This window comes from Dama dama, chromosome 24 (genome assembly GCF_033118175.1).
Source record: "Dama dama isolate Ldn47 chromosome 24, ASM3311817v1, whole genome shotgun sequence".
Lineage (NCBI taxonomy): Eukaryota > Metazoa > Chordata > Mammalia > Artiodactyla > Cervidae > Dama > Dama dama.
This window is the reverse complement of record NC_083704.1, coordinates 61,856,812-61,870,398: the sequence shown is the minus strand read 5'-3', so window position 1 is coordinate 61,870,398 and position 13,587 is coordinate 61,856,812. Positions and strand designations below refer to the sequence as shown.

Below are 13,587 nucleotides of genomic sequence, written 5' to 3'. Positions count from 1 at the left end.
CGCCCCCCGGGGAGCCACAACGCCCCCTTCTGAGCTCCAAGTGACCTTAGATAAGGGGCCCGAGGTGGTTCCATCTTGCCACCTTTTCCAGAGAAGGCAGACATTCCGGTTCATAAAACTCTTGCAACTTTTCGTTCACAGCAATTAACTCAAACTATTTTAAAGTCCAGTGGACGCCAAGTCAGTGCAGACCACCCACCCCCCCACCCAAGTCTGAGACCTGTCGTCACAGTGGCTCAATGAGGCCGGACTCTGATCATTGACTCAGGCCCAGACAGCAGGCCCGCAGGCCCAAGGCCCACAGAATGCGGTGGTGGTGATGGTGGAGGGGAACCTGAGGGGCGGACCTTGGGGGTCTCCAGGCTCTGGGTGGCTTTGCTTCGCCCTGGGTAGAGGTCGGAGCACTTCCCATCACCTTTCCACCTCTCCTCCCCTCCCCCACCCCTTTCTGCTCCCCTCCCCTCCCCCTTCCTGCTCCCCTCCCCCACCCTTCCCCCTTTCCTGCCCTCTGGGGCTGGGTTCGTGTCCAGCAGCCAGTAAAACTGCCCCCCAAACCTTTCAGTTAAAAGTGTGGCCTCTGGAACTAGGTGGCCTGGGTTTGAGTTCCAGCTCTACCACCAACCCCCTGGGCAAGTGACTTCACAGCTCCGTGGCTCAGTTTTCCTTTCTGTGAAATGGGGGCGATCACGAGGGCCGCCCTCACAGTGAGGTCTCGAGGGTTCGGCAAGTTAAGGAGGTTAAACGCATCTACAGCGCCCAGTGGCAGTGTAGCTCAGCGCCATTCAAGGGCCTCAGATAAACGCACCCGCTGCGTGCCAGGCCCAGGGCTCGACCAAGGCACACAGGACAAGGTCCTGTCCCTCGGGGAGCGGGTGGGCCGGAGGGAGACAGCAGGCGGTTGAAAGGGCCCCATCCGCGGCCCGGTGCCTCCACGGACTGCGCCACACTGACCCGCCCGGAGCTCAGCTGTCCCAACAGCCTTTCCAAACCGAAGCCCGGGCAGGCCACTCCCCACCTCGGCGCCAGTGGCCCCCAGCCACGCTCGCTGGCCCAGCCCAAGCCTCCTTGCAGCTCAAACCTCAAGGCCAGTCACTTCCCCGCACGGTGACCTGCCGCTCCGCGCCGCGGGGAGGTTCTGTGGGGTGTCTGCTCCCTCCTTCAGCTCAGGGACAGCCCCATGTGCCTCAGGAGGGGAGCGGGGTGGGGACTCGGCCGCCCAGCCTCGGGGCTTCGGTCTCCTCACCTGTAAAAGGGGTGCCCGTGCTCTGAACTCAAAGGAGAAAGCTGAGGGAGCCGAGAGGGGGCGCCACCCGGGGCGGCGGCCATGCTGCAGGCACTGCCAGTCCCTGGGGGCTTCCTGGAGGAAGGGGCACCTGGGTCAGCAGAGGGGATCAGGCAAGGCCTGGAGAAAGGCGCGGGAAGGCGGGGGCCAGGGGCTGGCTGGGCTGGAGCTGGCGGATGGGAGGCAGCCTCTAGAAAGTCAAGATGGACAGCAGGGGCCTCAAAGAGCGGACAGGGGAGAGATGAAGGGTCACTCCCACCGTCTGCCTTCTGGAGGCGCTCCAGAGCGCCTCCAGGCGCTGGATTCAAGCTGGGCCAGGTCTGGCATCCAGGGTGGCTCTCTGCGGGGGGGCCCCTGTTCGGTATATCTTCTCTCAACCTCAGTCCAAAAGGTTCTCTGCACACAGCCGCCCAGCTGCAGAGGCGGCCTGAGAGAAGGTGAAAGGTCAGCGCGGGGCTCAGAGAGGGGAAGGGCATGCTGGAAGCCACTCAGCGCGCCCCTCAGGCCGGCACGCGGTCTCTGCAGCCCGCCCATGCAAATAAGGACAAGAATAATGGCACATTCCCCATTTTCATTTAAAAATAGACACTTGCTTGGCACTTCAGCGCTGGGAGCTGCTGTTCTGATCTGTCTGCACTCTTCACCTCGGGTCTTCCTCGCGGCCAGGGAAGATGAGTCCCCGTCCGTCTTCTCCGCGGTTCCATTTGAGAGCCGAGGAAACGAGTTAAGGGAGGGAGCCCGAGCAGTGCCCTAAGGTCACGGAGCAGGGGCAAAGCCCAGAAGCCAGGGCGCTCTGTCCCAGGGTCACCCTGACGCCCCCGGGGAGGAGGTGGGGAGGGCAAAGTGGCCGGGCGGTGTTTTATTGGAGGGTGGGGGGTATCCAGAGGCCCAGAGAACTTGGGAGGAGGGCAGAGGCGTGGTTTGGACCCGACTGCTCGGGGAGCCCCAGCCGCAACCCCTGAGCCAGGTGGAGGGCTAGCTGTGGGCTTGGTGGCTCGAGCTGGGTTGGGCTCTCTCCCTCCTCATCTGAAGACCGGAGGGGGGCTGCTGAAGACGCCCCATCTTGGCCCCCCCACCCGCACCCCGCGCCCCGCCCTCCTTGGCGCCAGGCGGTAACTGGGTGCCTCGAAAGGCGCGCGCCACTGGGGGGAGCAGGGACCGAGCGCTCGCCCGCCGCACGAGGCTGTGTGTGCGCGCGCTCCGCGAGCCCGGGGCTCTTTGTGTCCGAGCCCGAGCGCGCGTGCGTGTGCGGTGTGTGCCTGCGCGTGCGTGTGTGTGTGTGTGTGTGTGTGTGTGTGTGTGTGTGTGTGTGTGTGTGAGGGTGTGTGTGAGGGTGTGAGCGCGCGTGTGTCCCCCGTGGGGGCGTGGCCGGCGCTCCAGACCCGCCCTGGGCCCGCCCCCGGGCCCCGCCCCCGGCCCGGCCAAGCTGGTATTTTTCCACCCAGCAGGATGGGTGATGCTGAGAGCTGCCTGCCCAGACAACAGACACGCGAGGTCAGGAAGAAGCCGCTTATAAATTACTGCTTCCTCCGCGCCGCCGCCAGCGCCGAACTCTGGGTCCTGGCCGCAGCCCGGCTCGCTGGTCAGCGCCGAGCCCCGAGGACCGCGAGCTCCGAGGCCGGGCCCCGCCGAGAGGGACCCCGAAGCGCAGACCCCGCGGGCCAGAGATCGCGCCGGCGAGCAGTCCCTCGGCGCGCGGAACGGAGCTCGGCCGAGCGCAGCGCCGTGGCCGCCCCAGGTACCGAGGGAAACGGAGCCGGGCGCGCGGAGCCCCCGCCTAGTCCCCGCGTCCCCCGCCAGCCCCGATCTCCTCCCCGCCCCGGGGGGCTCCCAGTTCCACCAAGGGCAGGACGGAGGGTCGTCCGCTCCGTCCTCCAGCGGAGCTGTTATTGTTTCCCCGGCGAAAGGGCTGGGGAGTCTCGAGCAGGGAGCCAGGTGTGTGTGTGTGTTTTCCGGTGTCTCCATCTCGCTGGGGGTCTGCAGATATCTCCGTGTCCCCGAGTGTGTCTGCTGTTCTGCGCACTGGGCGGTGCGTGTGAGCGTTCTGGTGTGTATGTCTGTGATACCTGTGTGGCTGAGTCTTGGGAGGCGTGCCCTTGTGCCCCCTGGAGTGCCTCTGTGTGAACTTGTGTGTGTGTGTGTGTGTGTGTGTGTGTGTGAGTGACTGTATCTCCGAGTACCTGGCTGGGCACGTGTGTGTCCCCAAGTGGGGCTTCTGCCTCTGGCTCCCCGTTGCGGACACGCGCGTGTCCTCGACTGTACCTGAGCGAGTGTCCCCGGGTGCCTGGAGGACCAAGCCCCCAGAGCTGGTTCTCCAGGGCAGGGCCGAGCTGGTGGAGGTGACCGGGCGGTGCAGCTCCGCGAGTGTGGCGGGCAGGTGGCAGTGCCAACGTCCAGCCACCTGGAACGGCAGGATGGAGGCCCCCAGGAACAGCCGGGAGCCGGGCGGACAGCGGGCAGAGACAGCAGGACACATCCTTCTCGAGATCTCTCCCTTCCTGCTGGGGGTTCCTCTTTTGCGCTGGAGGCTCTGGTCCCCCTCCCACCAGGGGAAGTCAGAGAGAGGCTCTCAGGGGACTCCGCCGTCGGCCGAGGCTTCGTCCTGGACCTGAGGGGAACCTGTGGGCTGCCCTCCCGGGCACTCGGAGGGAGGTGTGTGCTGGGCCGGGCTATTTTGGTCACTGCTCGGGCTCTGCCAGCTCCTGGCCTCCCCCAGGACCAGCCCCAGAGGCTTGGGAGGCAGCCCTGGCCCCCGTTTCCTGCCTGGGGAAATAAATCAGCTCAGTAACTGCCCGGACACTTGAACAGAGGGTCTTGGGGCTGAGGTTGAGTGGTGTGCGGCTCCACTTGGACTTGGGAGAATCGGCCCCTGCTTTGGCTCTGCTGCCGTTCAAATAAATGTCATGGGGGAGATCTTTTTTTAATTTCTTTTTAATTTTTTCTTGGCTGGAAAGGAGGGGAATCTCATCCAGAGACTCCCAGCCAGAAGGAGTTTATTTTTATGAGAGCGAGCGGGTGGTGAGCGCTTAGCAACCGCCTGCCTCCCTCTCGACCAGGGAGGCATCCGGGGAGTGTGGGGTGGGCACACGGCGAGCGGTGAGCTGTGGGGGTGCAGCGGGGGAAGAATTCCATCAGAATGGCGTGGAGGAGCTGGCAGGCCCTGGTGGAGAACCCCCCGTAGGGTAGGAGTGGGGAACTGGCTAGGGGTCTTGGGCCTGGCTCAGCACCCCCCGCCCCCATTGACCTTGGGCAGCCTTTTTTGGGGGCCTCAGTTTCCTCATCTGTAAAATGGGTGGAGTAAACTGGTTAAGGGGTAATTGGAGAATGAGAGGCAGGAGCTTGTCCCCAGGGAGCCAAGTCCAAGGACTGCGCCTCTCTCTGTATTAGCTGGCAGATGACCTTGGGTGATTTCCTCTGTCCACTCTGAACCTCAGCTCCGCAGTCCGGGCAACAAGGACACCAAGCCAGCCTCACGGCGTCCTTGAGGGGATTGAGGGAGATGAGGCTGAATAAGCCTGTGGTAAGCTGTAAAGCCGGGCTCGGCTTCGGAGCTGCCGATTAGAGGGTGTCACGAGGTCCCGGGTCACTGTGGTGTGTGGCTCGGGCCAAGGCGCAACCTCGGGCTCTTGTCCTCCAGGGCTGCCCTTGGACGACCTGTGGCACAGACGCGGGCACCCTGCCCTGCTCCGTCCTGCCCATCTCACCCTCCAGAGGTCCAGCACCAGCCGTGCAGTCGGAGGGCCCCAGGGAGCGGGTAGCGCCCATTTTACAGATGGGCAAACTGAGGGCTGCCCAGAGAACTTGGCCTCGATTGGACAGTGCCAGGGTCAGGCTTCAGAAGCCTGACCAGCCATGAGTTTGGGCCCTGTGGAGCTTTAGCCACAGACGTCCTGCAGAGTTGAAATCAGACCAGCACCTGGGAACACGAGGGACAAAGGTCCTCAGGGCTGGACAGTGAGTGTGCGGGCCCCCTCAGCACCTTAATTCCGGCCCTGGTTACTCATTCTCCCTTCTCTGTGCCTCTCCGGGGGCCCCTCTGCTGGCAGTGTAGGCTCTGAGGGTGGTGTTTGCTCACTGTCCACCTACCAGCTTGTCAAGGAATTCGGGACCCTGTCAGGCTTATCTGAGGTTCTTTCCAAAGGTCCCCAAATGATAAGACACTCGCAAGTCATTCAGCACATTCCTGTGTACAAGAAGGAGCTGGAAAATAAATGACAGAGGACACCTGGGGTGCAGCCAGGCTGTAGCTGGGAGGGGTCCGGGTGGGAACCCCGGCTGGCCTTGGAAGCCCAGGGTCAGCGGGCAGCTGTGGGCTGCCTCCCGACCTCTGCCAAAGGTCATCAGTGAGGTCTTCAGGGTCACGTCTCGCTCCTCCATGATGGCCAACTTATCTTGGCCAAAGTGAATTTACAGGTTCTCTGGGGAGGAGCCCTGTGTGCGGAGATTCCCGGTGGCGGGCAGGCAGGGTTGGGGGGGGAGGCGCTGCTTTCAAGTGTGAGTGGGAGCTCTTCTTTTTTTTTTTACGTGCCTCGTTTCTTTGCTCTGGTCTGTTCTCACCGGGCCCCAGATTTGGAGTAGAATACTGGCCTTCGAAGAGCTTGCAGCCCAGAGAGAGGGAGCTTGGCAGGATGACCGCCGCTGGTGACCCCGCCGCCCGTGACTGCTGTCCCTGGGTGTGAGACGCCAAGGGTGTAGGCAGGAGATGTTCCAGCTTCTCAGAGGAGGTGATGCTGGAGCTGGCAGAGGGACAGGGCAGGCTGGCATTCCAGGCCGGGGGGCATAGCGGGCACAAAGGCACAGACAAGCCTGTTTGTCGAACAAGCCTCGCAGGGGACCCAGCTGGAGAGGGGATAGGAGCCAGGTGGTGGAGCGCTGGGCACATGGGCAGTGGAGACAGAAATAGCTTCAGGCCGGGTGTAGGGGCAGCGGCATAGAAGCCGGGTAAACCTGAGGGGGCACGAGACCCTCGCGGGGAGTGGGGGGAGCAGGCTGAGGTCCAGGACCCAAGGTGGCCCGGCTACTGCTCGTCAGGGCAGAGAAGCATTTTCCGTGCCAGCAAATCTTGCCCTGAGCTCTTGTTGTAAACACGGGGTGAGGGCCCGGACACGCCGTTTAACAGGTACACAGCCCATTAACTGTGCCTCTGACCTCCCCAGAGCAGGTAGCCCTGGGGCCTGAGCAGGAGTCCATCCGCCCTGGACAAGGCATGGGTCAGGGCGTCCCTGCCCGCCTCACCTGCTCAGAGGCTTCGTTTGGAGACCACGGCTGAGGGGCAGGGGTTAGGGGGGGGCAGGGGGAGAGCAGAGAGGATGGAAATCGCTCTTCTGTCTCTAAAAATTGACTCGCAGACGAGAAATCACCCAACGCAAGCAAAGGGGAGGGGGTGTGTGGGCGGGGGGCAGGTCGCCTTAACCCGAGGCTGGCAGCAGAGTTTACCTGGGTGACTTGGTACGCATTCAGGTTCCCAGGCCTGGACATACAGGACCCAAATCCCCAGGGCATGGAGCCTGGGCATCTGTATGTTTCCAAGTTTTCAACTGTGACTGTTTAAAAAAATATATTAAAATCGAGATATGATTTGCATTCAGTGAAATGCAAAGATTCTGTTACGGTTTGTTGAGTCTGGTCGGATCGCGACACCTGTGTAGCCATCATTCAGGTCAAGATGCGGAAGGTTTGCAGCCCCCCCGGGAAGTGGACTCGTGCCCTCCCGCTCCTAGAGACAACCGGTTTCTGATTTCTGTCCCCGTTAGGCTCGCCAGGCCTGGAACTGGCTGGATTTATATGGTGCATACCCTTCCGTGTCTGCCTTCTTTCCGCTTGAGGACTTGAGATCCATCCACGCTGCTGAGGGTGTCAGCAGTTTGTTCCTTTTACGCGGAGGAGTGGACCGCTGGGTGGACGCCCCTCGGTTTGCTGTATCCACTCTCCTGTGGATGGACATTTGGCCTGTTTCCAGTTTGGGGTGGTTATGAATGAAGCTTTTTTGAGCCCTCGTGTCCAAGTCTCTTTGTGGGCGTATATTTTCGTTTTTCTAGGAGTGGAACGGCTGGGGCGTAGGGTAGGTATTTGTTAACTTTTTGAGAAACTGTCAGGAGTGGCTTTTAATTACAGAAACAGTAGACCTCAAGCAATACCACACTGTACAAAGTAAAAGTGATTCTTAAAGATCGTTTTTTAAGAAGTGCAGCCTAGGCTTCAGGCTGTGTGTCTGGCTGACATTCTGTCTCTCATCTCTGCCGTCTACCCCTTCCTATAATAACAATGAAAGCTTTAAGGGTATACATTGTCCTCTGCGTGCAGCTTTGGCTGTACCCCTCAGATATCTAGGTGGACATATAGTCCTTTTAATTCCATTTTAGATCAGTTTTCATTTCAGTTCTGATCTCCCCTTAGACCCAGGGTTCGTTAGGATCTGTTCGGCAAGCTAGCTGCGGTTCTGTTTTGTTGTTAACGACAAGGGCATCATCCTGTTCTTGGTTCTGCTATTTTCGCTATTCAAAGGGCAGACCACTGTGGAGCTGATGCTCGTGGGAACATACAGGTCTCCCGGCCATTCTGAACAGCTAGTCTGCATTTGGGAGTCATTGACCGAGCCTGGCCTGTCTTATTCACCCTGAGTGCCGCCAGTTCAACGAATGAAATGCCCCCACCCAACGGCTTTGAACTTACCCTGAGGGTGGTCAGAGAAGCCGCTGAGCGCCGGAACCGATGCTTATTCAGCCCCGACGGGTCTTATCTCCCTTACTACATTTAAACGCTGTGCCTGACTCGGGGGTTCTCACCTCCATCTTCTCGAAGACTTCGTCCACCCTCAGAAAAGAGCCTTCTCGCCCGTCACACAGCTGGGACCTGGAAGGACAACCAGCGTCTCTGCCCACCTCCTTCCACTGCACGTGCTTTTTTTACTGAGCCTCTTCAAGGCTTCCAGCCTAGGACAAAAGCCAGAGGGAGGGATGACAGACAGACCAGCTCCTGGACTGAAGGCGCTCCGGTCTGGGGACAGATCTGTATCAGGAAGGAGTTAATGAACAATCCCAGGGCATTACGCCAGGGGCAGGGATGCTAGGGAAGGTGGCTGGGGGTGTGGGGACTTCAGGGTCAGGGAGTTAAGCGGACCCCGCCCACCCTTTTAACGGATGGGGAGACTGAGGTCTGAAGGAAGCCTCCATCGGCAAGAGGGCTTTGTTCACAAACTTGTGGTTCTGCCCGCCCCCCTCACCAGCTTGGCCCTCCCTGAGTGGAGGCTGGGACCACGTCTCTGCAGGTTCCCTGGTGGGGACATTCTGCGAGTCTTCCCCTTCCCACCACTCTCCCCTCCGTACAGGCCGGAAGAGCTGCAGCGGGGTCCCTGCAGAAAATCCTTGACGCCACCAGGGTGCTGCTGCCTGCTGGGGGTGGAGGGTGCGGCTGGCCTTGGGTTTCAGCCGAGTCATGCTCCTTCGGGGCAGGGCTCAGGAAGGGGGCGGTCCTGAAGGCTCTGCCCTTCCGCCCCACGGCCAGTCGGCACCTGGAGACCCAGGGCCGCTCACGCCTGATGGTGGACTCAGGCCTTGATCTTCAGAGCAGCCGTTCGGTCACCCGATGGCACCTGGTGACCCCCCTCAGGGTGAATGCCATCCCAGCCCAAGACCGCAGCCTGCTCACCCAGCCTCATGCCTCCTGGGCTTTGTGGGGTTGCCAGGAAAGAGGGGGCTGGGGGCTGGGGGTGTCAGCTGTCAGCAGCACGTCACTGTCCGGCTCCCCAGCCAGCAGTGGCTCCCTAGCGCTTTGTGAAATCAGGTCCGAACTCCCCAGCCTGGCCTTCAGGGTCTCACCTGATCTCACCTGCTCCCGCATCTCAGCGCCCCCCATGATCCAGCTGGTTTCTGCTCCTAGACCGAGCCTCGGGCTCCCAGCCCAGCCCATACCTCAGCCCGAAAGGCCCTTCCTCCCTTCCCTCCTATGTCCCACTCCCCCAGGGCCAGCTTGAGGCCACCTGCTTCATGAAGGCTTCTTGCCACCCCTTAATGTGCTGGCACATCATAAGCACCCCAAAGATGATCTGCGTCCAGGTGGGCTTAATCTCGCCTTCCTCTGAGCCCCAGAGGGCCTCTTCTTTGCCTGGAACCCAGACCTGTGAGGTCTTGCCTTTTATCCAGCCACCCGACCATCTGAGTGGGTCCAGGCTTGGCAATTACATCCACCCACCTCCATCAGTTCTTCCCACAAATGTTAGTTCCAGACCCTGTCCTGGGCCCTGGGCAGGTGGCAGGTGGACAGGGAAGACCAGCTCGAACCCTTATGGGGCTGACCACGAGCGTTAAAGGACTTGTTAGAGGGCACCACAGCATCGGGGTTTGGGAGCCCTGGGCCACTGGCTTGCTGTGTGACCTAGGCAAGCCCTTCCCCCTCTCTGGTCCTAACCTGTAAGGAAGCGTCACTTCCGAGAGAAATGCCTGCTGAGTGGAGCGGGGAAGGACCCTTTTCTCTCTCTGTTGGGGAGCACACATCATCAGCGCAGGGGCGGTGGTCCTGTGGGGCCTCCTTTAAGGATTCAGCTGTGGTCCCGTCGGTTTTCACGATGTCCGAGCCCTCACTCTGCAAGGGGCCACCTGATCTGGGGGCTAGAGTTCAGAGATGCTCTGTGCAGAGTTGTCGCAACAGGACTTTAGTGAAAAACTCTTCCTTGGGGGAAGAAACTGGGTTTTTATTCCATCATTGGTAGAAGAGTATGTTGTTGTTCAATTGCTAAGTCGTGTCTGACTCTTTGCAACCCTGTGGCCTGCAGCCCACCAGGCTTCCCTGTCCTTCACTGTCTCCCGGAGCTTGCTCAAACTCATATTCATTGAGTTGGTGATGCCATCCAGCCATCTCATCCTCTGTCATCCCCTTCTCCTCCTGCCTTCAATCTTTCCCAGCATCAGGGTCTTTTCCAACGAGTCAGCTCTTTGCATCAGGTGACCAAAGTATTGGAGCTTCAGCTTCCGCATCAGTCTTGAGAGTCCGTTGGACAGCAAGGAGATCAAACCAGTCAGTCCTGAAGGAAATCAACCCTCAGTATTCTTGGTAGAAGAGTATAGGTCAGAATGAATCTTAAAAAAAGCCTCTGTCACTGGGGACCGAGCAGAATTCGTTGCTGCTGCCACTTCACACTGATGGGAGTTGTGAGTTCTTTGCAAACATTTCATCCCAGGCCTGAAGGAAAGGGTACAAGTCACTGCAGAATGGTCTCCGAGGGGCAGCTCTGGGCCGCCCCTGTGTTTTAAGTTGTCCACTCGTTTTGTAAAATCGAGCCACTGGTTTTTCAAGGTGGATATGTTTTTATTACCGCTGGTGGCTCAGTTTCTCTGAAGAGCCCCTCTGTCTCACCCCACACCCTGAAGCCTGCCCAGCCCACCACCCCTTCCTAGGTTTAGTCCAGCTGCCGATGGACCCCAGGCAGGTGGGAGCCTTCCTGCTTGATTCCTCCAGCAGGGCTGACGGGGCGGCAAAGGGTAGACGGACCACCCAGCCCTTTCAGGGGCCCCTTAGTGCTTTTGAGGGGGGTGTTTCAAGGCTGGGACTGGAGAAATCCAGCCACCCCCACCCACCCGCCCACTTTCCCCTGGGCGCAGCTTCACAGGACTGGGGGCGGGGGTGGGCCTGGCTGCAGCAGGCACCTCCCACAGCAGCCCCCCTGCCAACCTCTGCTCTGACTGAGGCTGATTCGCCTCCTTAAATGTAAAAGGTTCAGCTTTCTGCAGAGAGGACCAGTCTCTGCTGAAAGCGCCAAAGCTGAGACCTGGAATGTTGTTGCTGTCTTATTGCCCAGACCGAACCCCGGGTTAAGGCCAGTGGTCCACTCACTAAGCCTCACATCCTGTCCCCTCTCCTGAGCCGTCCAGGGGCTTGTCATCCGTTGGGAGGCTGGGAGAACCCGGAGGACTTTTCTCCCCTCGCTTGCCCTGTCATGACCTCTGACCCTGCCCGCCATTCCCCAGGCCTGGGGTTGTCGCCTCTGCCCTGGGATGTTGCGACGGCAGGGGGTGGTATCTGCACCCTGTGCCAGCGCTCAGACCCCGAAGGCGGAGGCTTCACGTGGGATCTTGTTAGAACGCCCCTTCCCCGGCTGGAGGACAAAGGTGGGGCCTGAGAATCTGCATTTCTAACCAACTCCCGGGTGCTGACAAGGTTGCTGGTCTGGGGTCGGTGGGGTGGGCACGCTCTGTAAGCCAGGCCCTGAGCCTTAGGAGAATCCGTCTCCCTAATCACCAGAGGCACCTTCCTTCGCCTTTTGCACGTGGAAAGCTAAAGCCGCAGAGAGCGCAGGTAACTTGCCCGAGGTCACACAGCTGGGAGGCTGGCCGAGCCAGGCCAGGTCCTCTGGGCCAGTGCCACCTTGGAAAGGCGGTTAGCGGGGAAGCCGTTTTCTTTTGAACGGTGTCCCCGGTCCAAAAGCCACAGGAGGCTTTTCAAGGCAGCCAAGTCGGATGTAAGTCGGGGAGAGCCAGGGGCCAGCCAGGCTGCACGGGATGGGGTGCTGGCATGTGGCCTGGTAGGGGGAGAAGCCAGATATGGGGTGCTCACAGCGCCTGGCAGAGCAGCGTGGGGCCTGCCCAGAGCCCAGGCCGCATTTTCTGCCTCCGCATTGTTTAGCTAGATCCCAGGGTGCAGGGCTGGCCGGAACGGTCAGCAGTGGGACAGGCCGAAGCTGAGACCCGGTACCTTAATCGTTTAAAGGCTGGCTTCTCCTTGCAGTCGCAAGGGCACTTTTCCTTAACTGGGAGTCTGCTTTGGGGACTGAGGGGCTGTGGTCTCCTGTCTGGCTGGGCCTTCACTTTTGCACTGGGCATCTACCTCAAGCAACTGGGAAGAGTGGAATAGATTTAGGGTCTGGATCCTCAAAATGTGGTCAGTGGCGGGAGCAATCTGAACTTCGAGGGGAGCCTGTTAGAATGCAGAACCTGGGACCCTACCCCAAGCATCTCCACCCCAGCCCTGCTGACTCAGACTCTGGCGGGAGTGCCCAGTCCTCTGGGTTTTAACGAACCCTCCAGGCTTCACTCGGAGAAGGGCTGATTTCTCCATCTCCAGCCAAGTACCCAGGGGTGGGGGAGGGTCAGTCCTAACCTTTGCAACTGGCTAGAGTACCAGGGCTGCCAAGGGACCTCAGACATCATTTCCTCTGTGGCTCCCTTTTCTGATGGCCCGGGAGTCAGAGAAAGGGACATGCATAAACTCACACCGCAGATTCAAGGCAGATGGAGTCTGGGGTCCTAGGGCTGCAAGTGGCAGAAATCAGTTCAAACATGTTCCGACTCCTTTAAGGGAAGAGCCCGGAGTCGTCCTTCAGGTGTGGCTGGATCCAGGTGCTGAGAAGCGTCGCGGGGGCTCCATTTCTTTCTCACTTGTTTCTGTGCCCCGTGTCACCCCTCTGGTCACCCCACCCTCCCTGGGTGCCCCCAGCTGCACGATGTTACCCACCCCCACCCCCAGCAGAGCCATCTCAGCCTGGAGAGAGCTTTCCTTTTCTCCCAGGATTTTCTGCACAAGCCCCTGTCATCCTTCTCAGCGTCCAGTCTTGGTCCTGTGCCTGTCCTGGAGCCGGTCATGACAGCCCTCTGATGGGCTCAGTCCAGCTCACGTGCCCACTCCTGGAAGCAGGAGGTGGGCTGAGCCCACCCAGAACCCTGTGGGCTGAGAGGGGCGGTGGTGGGATCTCCAGGGAGAATAGATGCAGGGAACAGACCCAGAAAAAGGGGCCCAGTTGCCCACACACTAGCTTGATATAAAGGGACTAGGTGCCGTCTTTCCTCTTCTCCAGGCTGGGCCGGCATCATGCACCTGCTAAGGTCTCACTTCAGGCCAGATTATCCTCCCCTGCATCTGGTTCCTTGAGCATCACGCCTGTAACTGTGCACTGAACACGCTACCTTCCTTGCCCCCTTTGTCCCTCTTCCCTGGGCATGGTCCCAGATAATAGCCGTGCCATTTCCACCACCTGCACCCGCTGCAGACATTACTAATCCACCCAGAGTTCACAGAGCCACGTGTCCACCCAGAGAAGGAAGCCTCGATGGTATCCTCATCAGCCTCCGCCATGGATTCCAGGCTCCAGGAGAGTGGGGCCCTCAGCTGTCTTATTCACTACCAGGCTCCCAGGGCCTCCAACAGTGCCTCCCGTGTAGCTGATGCTCGATAAATAACTGACTCAGCCTTCCTATACCCAGTGCTTGGGACACAGTGGGTGCCTGTCTGAGCCTGGGGGGACGGGGGCCCCGTAGACTGCTGGAACCCAGCTCTGAGTCTGGGAAAGAGGCCCCACGGGCAGGGCTGCAGGTACA

General features: G+C 60.1%; 1 protein-coding gene and 1 long non-coding RNA gene across 5 annotated transcripts in view; one reads left to right on the top strand and one right to left on the bottom strand.

Annotated features, from left to right (window-relative positions):
* The first annotated feature begins 2,747 nt into the window (after positions 1–2,747).
* The window catches only part of SLC6A6 (solute carrier family 6 member 6), an 82,472-nt gene continuing 71,632 nt past the window's right edge, over positions 2,748–13,587 (top strand). For 3 of the 4 annotated variants that reach the window (XM_061128940.1, XM_061128938.1, XM_061128939.1), the window contains exon 1: positions 2,897–3,020. The gene's annotated coding sequence lies outside the window, so the exon portion shown is untranslated. Of the gene's footprint in view, positions 3,021–13,587 lie in introns of all 4 variants that reach the window. The other variant, XM_061128937.1, reaches the window with a different exon arrangement.
* On the bottom strand, positions 6,909–8,680 carry LOC133046081 (uncharacterized). The gene is made up of 3 exons (XR_009690405.1): positions 8,608–8,680; positions 7,955–8,134; positions 6,909–7,331 (listed from the first exon to the last, which is right to left on the bottom strand). It is a non-coding gene; the product is annotated as an uncharacterized LOC133046081 (long non-coding RNA).